Source organism: Chrysochloris asiatica, unplaced genomic scaffold, assembly GCF_000296735.1.
Source record: "Chrysochloris asiatica unplaced genomic scaffold, ChrAsi1.0 scaffold00119, whole genome shotgun sequence".
Taxonomy (NCBI): Eukaryota; Metazoa; Chordata; class Mammalia; order Afrosoricida; family Chrysochloridae; genus Chrysochloris; species Chrysochloris asiatica.
The window spans coordinates 7,023,393-7,030,629 of record NW_006408637.1 but is presented as its reverse complement, the minus strand read 5'-3'; the positions used below and the strand labels follow the sequence as shown (position 1 = coordinate 7,030,629).

Genomic DNA, 7,237 nt, shown 5'->3' with positions numbered 1-7,237 from the left:
CTGTAGTGAATAATGGTTATCAGGACGGATTGTGAGGGTTGGAAATGCAAGAGTAGACGTTTTGTAGCAAGGAAAGGAGTGATTATTTCTCCAGTCTAGGAGCGGAGGTCTCTGGGACCACCAACGGAGAAGAGCCGAGAGCGGGACCCTACCCAGAGAAGCAGAGATGCCTGAGATGGAGACAGAGACGATGACATGGAGTGATGAAGTGGCTGGGGACTTTGGATCCAGAGAGGGAAAGGGACTGTGGGCTGAAGACTGGGGTGGGGTCAGGGGAGGGTAGAAGACGGGTTTCTAGGATATGCCCTTTGGTTGGAAGATGATCCATGGAGGGGATTGGAACCATGGCAATGAAATGATATACGATGGAATGAATGTAAAACTAAAGTTCTCTCATGTAAACTATCATATAATTGACAATAAAACATTAAAAATAAAATTTAAAAAAAGAGATAATTTGAGTTTAGTCCCTCAGTCATATATTCTAATGATGAGAAAAACAACCAGGTAAAAACTATATGAAGAAAACAGATCATGTACAATCTTCCTCAAAAAATTAAAAATCCTTGGGAATAAACTTAATAGAAATGTATAGGACCTCCATGGAGAAAACTTTAAAATCGTCCTGACACCAACATAAAAATTTCAATCCTCCCTATATCCATTTATAAATATGATATTACCCCAATTAAAATACCAAAAGGTTTACCTTCGGAAACAGAAATCATGAGAAACAAGAGCAAAAAAGGAAACTAGCAGGTCTAGGGGGTGGAATGCAGTGCGCTATTAACCATATAGTTGGCGGTTCAAACACAACAATCATTACAAAGGAGAAAGGTAATGCTGTCTGCGCCCATAAAGATTTACAGTCTCAGAAACTCTGTACGAGGTCTCTATGAGTTGGAATCAACTCGTTGTCAATGGGTTTGCTTTTTTGTTTTATGAAAGCTAAGTCACTAGAACTATAATATTGGCACATGTTTATACAGAAGATCAATCAAACATAGTAGAAAATCCAGAAATAGATCTAAATACATAAAGAACTTTAGTCTGTGATATAGTATCAAAATAAAGGAAAGATGGCACTGTGAGTTAATGCACTGGACTGCAAAGTCGTTGTACCACAGGCTGTCAGTTCAAGCTCACCAGCCACTCCTTGGAAACTGTATACAAGAACACCATGAGTCGGAAGTGATTCGATGGCACTTAAAACAACAACAACAACAAAGGAAAGGTGGACTCTTGAGTAAATAACATTGAAACAAGTGGGACAGCATCCAGTACAAAAGTAATATGGTCTATACCTCAGACTGTAAGCCTAGATCAATTCTGAATGAAATGTAGCTGTGAAAATTGAAACTACAAGTAGTAGATAAACACATGGATTGCTTCTTGCATTACATTTGTTTACCTTTCTCACTATGATATAAAATCTAGAAGCAATTAAAGAAAAGATTAAGAAATTATTAAGCTGTGTGGTAATAAAAAAAACTTCTAAAGACTTCTGCTTGACAAAAAAACAAACACTGTAAGTATAGTGAAATAACAAATTGATATATAGGGAAAAATACTTGCAGCTCATACAATAGACAGTGAGTTAACTCTGTAATAGGTACAGAGCTCCTTACAGGCAGAAAAACAAAACCAAACCATCAACAACTCAATAGAACACTGAGCAAATTATATGAGTAGGTAGTTCATAGGAAAGGAAATTGAGATGTCTTCTGTTGGTGGTGGTGTTAGGACTGTTGCGTCAGTCCTGACTCTTACTGACCCTTTATAATTTTTCCAAGGAGCATCCGGTGAGTGTGAACTGCTGACCTTGTGGTTCAAAGCGACCTTGCGAGCCAGTGCTTTAACCTATAGTGCCAGAGAGAGAGCTTCTAAGTGTATGAAAATGTGATTATGCTTAATCTCATTCATTACGATAGAAATGTGAATTAAAATGAAATTTTTTTTGCAAGTCAGATTGGCAAAAAAAAATTAATGAATAGACAACCAGATATAATAATGTATTGTGTTGGCAAAGCCGTGAAGAAACAAGCACATTAGTGTGCATTGCTGGTGGGTGTAGATTGGTAAGCCTTATTATGATGCATTTTATACTATTAAGTATTAAAATCATAAATGCATATCCTCTTCAGTACTTTCACTTCTAGGAATTTACATTAGAGGACATGCAAGGAAACATGGATCATGAAGTATGATCCAGGTATCCTTGTAGTATTGTTTGTAATGATCAAAAAATTGTTGTGGTTTTGTTGTTGTTGTTGTTGCTAAGTGCCGTCGAGTTGATTCTGACCCTCTATAGGGTTTCCAAGGAACAGCTGGTGAGCTTGAACCACCAACCTTGCAGTTCGAATGACTTTGTAGTCTGATGCATTAGCCCACAGCGCCACACCAGAATTAGAAGCAGTTTAATATTGTTCAGTGGGGGCATGGCTCCAAGCTTACAGTGGTACAGGCTTACAGTGGAATGCTATTCAATAAATGGGGAGAGGGTTGTTTATACAACGATGAGGTCTGATCATTAAGAAATATTGTTCAGGAGTCCAGGGTAAGATGGTGGGGTGCATCGATACACTGAGCTGACCCTCTGCAACAAACACCTGAGAGACCAAGTGAAACAGTTACAGATGATGATCCTGGAACCCTGAGCATCAGAGGATACACCAGAGAGATAGACTAAGAGCAGACTAGAAGAGGAAGCAGAACAGGAGCAGAGAGAAAGAAGAAACACAGGTGTACTGGCATGGAACAATGTGGCCATCTTGAGCTGTTGTTAAAGCAGCCATCAGGTACAGAACTAGGCTTGAGGTTGGCAGCACGGGGGTCCAATTCTCCCTTGTTCTTGTGCCCTTCTGGTAGACAGGAGACGTGACCCGTCCCCACCCTCCCCATTCCAGAAACCAGTGGCATGCCCTTCTGTGCAGCCCCTGCTCTGCCTGGGCTGAGAGTTTAGCACAGTGCCCTGCTTCTAGAGGCATGTAATCCTGCCCTGCGCTTTGTTACACAAACAGTGAACAGAAAACTAACTGCTTTCACACTTGCAATCTCTGCCCACATCCACCAGGAGACAGGTGGTGAGTGTGTGAGAATATACCAATATGTAATCATCAACTAAACACAAATAAATATAAATATGTAATCATCAACTAAATATAAATATGGCACCACAATGGCTAGGAGAAAACAAATAATACAAAGAAACAAGACAGAGCTCCTCAGTAAAGTGACCAAAACACAGAGTCAGAAAATAGAACACCAGAAATGGTATCAGAATCACCTGTTAAGGTAGTTAAAGAATGTAAATTAGGCAGCTTCAGCAGATTGTGAGAAACATTGAAAAGACTACAGAGGAAAGTAAGGAAAACAGGCAAAACAATGGAAAAAAATCAGGAAGCAAACAGACAAAACAATTGAAAAAAGGAGAACCATATAAAAACAGCTATTAGAAAGTCAGAAGATTAATACTGAGACTTCAGAAGTAGAGAATACACTGAAAGGACTAAGAAATAGAATTGAATCAATGGAAAGCCAAATTACTGAACTTGAAGAAAACTCAACATTTATTTGATAGAGAAACAATCAGAAAAATAAAACCAAAAAAAAAAAAAATTCTGAAGAAAGCCTGAGATTTATGTGGGACACTACCAAGAGGAATAACTTACATATGATAGGAATTCCAGAATAGAAAGAGAGAAAAAAAAAACAAAACAGAGATTGTTGTCAGAGTTGTTGAAAGAAAACTTGCCTTACGTCATGAAAGAGAAGATAAGCATACAAGAAGTTGAAGGAACACCACATAGACTAGATCCCCAAAGAAAATCACCAAAACATATCATAATCAAACTTTCCAAAGCCAAAGACAAGGAAAGAATCCTGAAAGTAGCTCAGGAAGAGATGAAAAGTTATCTAAAAGGAGAATTCATAAGACTAAACTCGGATTTCTCAGCAGAAACCATGCAGAAAAGAAAACAATGGAATGACATATAAAAAACTTTGAAAGAAAAATATTGCCAACCAAAAATATATCCAGCCAAACTGTCCTTCAAATATGATGACAAAATCAGGATATTTTTCATACAAACAGAAATTAAAGGAATTTGTGAAACTCAGACCACCTTAAAAAAATATATTAGAGGGAATTCTTTAGGCAAAGAATCAACAATACCAGACTACATGATAATATCACCAAGATTCAAGTCAGATATAGAAGTGTGCAAAATAAAACAGACCTGTAAGACTGAAAACAGAGAACCAGAGATACAGTTGCAACAACAACAACAACAAACATAAAACAAAAGGAAGGAATAATGTAGTTACAAAATTTCCATATGAAAAGGAAATGAAATGCATTACAATAAAAAAATTAAATACACCTAACTGTAACCCTAAAAACTATACCAAGCCTTACTCCTAGCCTTAGCCTAGTCCTTACCCTTACTAGTAACCCTTTTGTTGTTGTTGTTGTTTTTAGGTGCTGTCTAGTGGATCCTGACTCCTAGGGACCCTCTACACAACAAAATCAAAGGTTTCCGTGGTCCTGGACTATTCTAACAATGGTTGTTGTGCTGAAACCATTGCGGCTGCACAGGGGAGCAGCAGCCCCATCTCATTGGGGAGTCTTCCTCTTTTTCACGGACTCTCCCCTTTACCAGGCATGATGTCCTTCTCCAGGAACTGGCCCCTCCTTAGTATGAGAGATTAAGTCTTGCCAACCTGGCTTCCAACATAAATTTGTTTGTTCTTCTAGAAGTCTATGGCACTTTTAATAATCGTCTTCAACATCGTAATTCAAATACATTAATTCTTTTATGGTCTTCCTTATTCATTGTCCAACTTTTACTTGCATATTGTCAAGTGACTTTGAGTTAGTTCTGACACATAACGACCCTGTATAGGGTTTCCAAGAGGGGACTGGTGGATTTGAATTGCCAACCTTGCAGTTCAAACCAACCTTGCGATCCAGTGCAGTATTCCATAGCACCACATCAGTACTATTGTTGTTATTGTTAAGTGCCATCAAGTCAGTAACAACTCATAGTGACGCTGTGTAGGGGTCCGAGGAGTGGCTGGTAAGCTTGAACCACTGACCTTGTGGTTCAAACCGACCTTGCAATCGAGCACATTAACCCAAAGAGCCACCTCTTAGGTTATTGAAAATACCATGGCTTGTGTCAAGTGCACTTTAGTCCTCAAACTGATATCCTCTTTAAGAGGTCTTGTGCAGTAGACTTTCCTAATGTAATAATATGTCATTGATATCTTGACTGCTGCTTCCATGACCCTTGATTGTGCATCCAAGCAAAATGAAATTTTTGACAACTTCAATTCTCCATTTATTATGATGTTATTTATTAGTCCAGTTGTGAGAATTTTTCTTTTCTTTACATTACGGTGCAATCCATATTACATCTGTGATCTTAGATCTTCATTAGTAAGTAATTTAAGTCCTCTTCACTTTCAGCAAGCAAGGTTTTATCATTTGCATTTTGCAGATTGTTGATGAGTCTTCCTCCAATCCCGATGCCACATTCTTCTTCTTATATCCAGTTTCATGGATTATTTGTTCAGCATACCTATTGAATAAGTGTGGTGAAAGAATACAACCCTGGCACACATCTTTCCTGATTTTAAACCATTCCATATACCCTTGTTCTATTTGAACAAGTGCTTCTTGGTCTATGTACAGGTTCCTCATGAGCACAATCAAGTGTTCTAGAATACCAGTTCTTCTCAGTGTTATTGGTAGATTGTCATGATCCACGTAGTTGGAAGTCTTTGCATAGTCACTAAAGTACAAGTAAACATCTTTCTGCTATTCTTTGCTTTCAACCAAGATGCACTTCATGTCAACAGTGATATCCCTTGTTCCACATCCTCTTCAGAATTGGGCTTGAATTTCAGGTAGTTCCCAGTTGATGTTACAGCCATTTTTAAATTATGTTCATCAAAATTTTACTTGTATGTGATATTAATGAAAATGTTCAAGGATTTCTGCATTTCATTGGGTCACATCTGCAAATATGGATCTCTTCCAATTCAACACTAACTCTACCAATAAACACAGTCCTAGTCCTAGCCATAGTCCCAAATCTAACTTTTTTTTTTCATATTTTTTGTTTATTTGAACATCTTTTAAACGATATTACTGGTTAAAATTCAACATTACACTCCTTATAAAGTAAAAAATAATAATAATACAGAAAACACATAAAATAACCTGTGCTGTGATATACAGAAGAAAGATTTGTTTGGTGGGGGTAGGTGTGAGGGTTGAGAATCTAGGGGGAGCTTTTAAAGAAAACACCTGTCTAGAATGTTAATCTTGTAAAAAGTATGGATTTGGAATTGTCCTTGTTTTAATATAGAATATTATAAAGTTAAAAATATAATAAATTATTTTCAGATTAGGAGTCTAAGAGCTCACTATAGATATAGTTTTGATTCTTTTAAATGTCTCATAAAATGAGACTTTTTTCTTTAATATTTTATTGTGAATTATGTGATAGCTTACATGGGAGAACTTTAGCTTTACATTCATCCTATCGTATATCGTTTCATTGCCTGGTAACAACTCCCTCTATGCATTATCAACCAACCAAAGGGTATATACCCTGCAAGCCTGCCACCTGGTCGTCAACACACAGCCCCTCTCCCTCTCTGGGTCTAAAGTCCTCAGGCACTCCATCTCTCCACATCATTGTCTCTGCCTCCATCTCTGGCATCACTGCTTCTCTGGGTAGGGGCTTGCACTCCGCTCTTCTCCCTTGATGGTTTCAGGGACCTTCGCTCCTGGATTGCAGAGTCAACCAGTCCCCTCCTTTTGCTACAAAATGTCTACCTTTACATTTCCAACCCTCACAGCCAGTCCTGATAACAATTATTCACTGTTGTACCACATGAGTGCTATCCCCATCTCCTTTCATCAGTCCCGCCCAGACAGATTGGATACAACTCAGTGGAGAGTCTACCATCCTCCATGCCCTCTGGATCTAGACTCCCTCTTGAAAGTTTATAAGCCAGTCACTTCTTGCCTTTGTAGTCCCCCCATTTTGGGTAGCCAGTGTCCAAGTTGCTGTTCCTGTCTACTCTGTGTATCAAATGGATGGGGATGATCCTCGCTGTAAAGATTTGTTCCCTCTTTTGAGCTACTGCATCCATAGGTGTATGTCAAGTTCATCAAATTGTATCAGATTACTCTTTCATTCCTCTTCTTTCTTCTTCTAGTTGA

The 7,237-nt window shown here is 38.3% G+C and overlaps 1 protein-coding gene across 1 annotated transcript in view; it reads left to right on the top strand.

The window, feature by feature from the left end:
• SLC35F3 (solute carrier family 35, member F3) overlaps positions 1-7,237 on the top strand; it is an 840,786-nt gene that overhangs the window by 679,038 nt on the left and 154,511 nt on the right. The gene's annotated exons all lie outside the window — the stretch shown is intronic.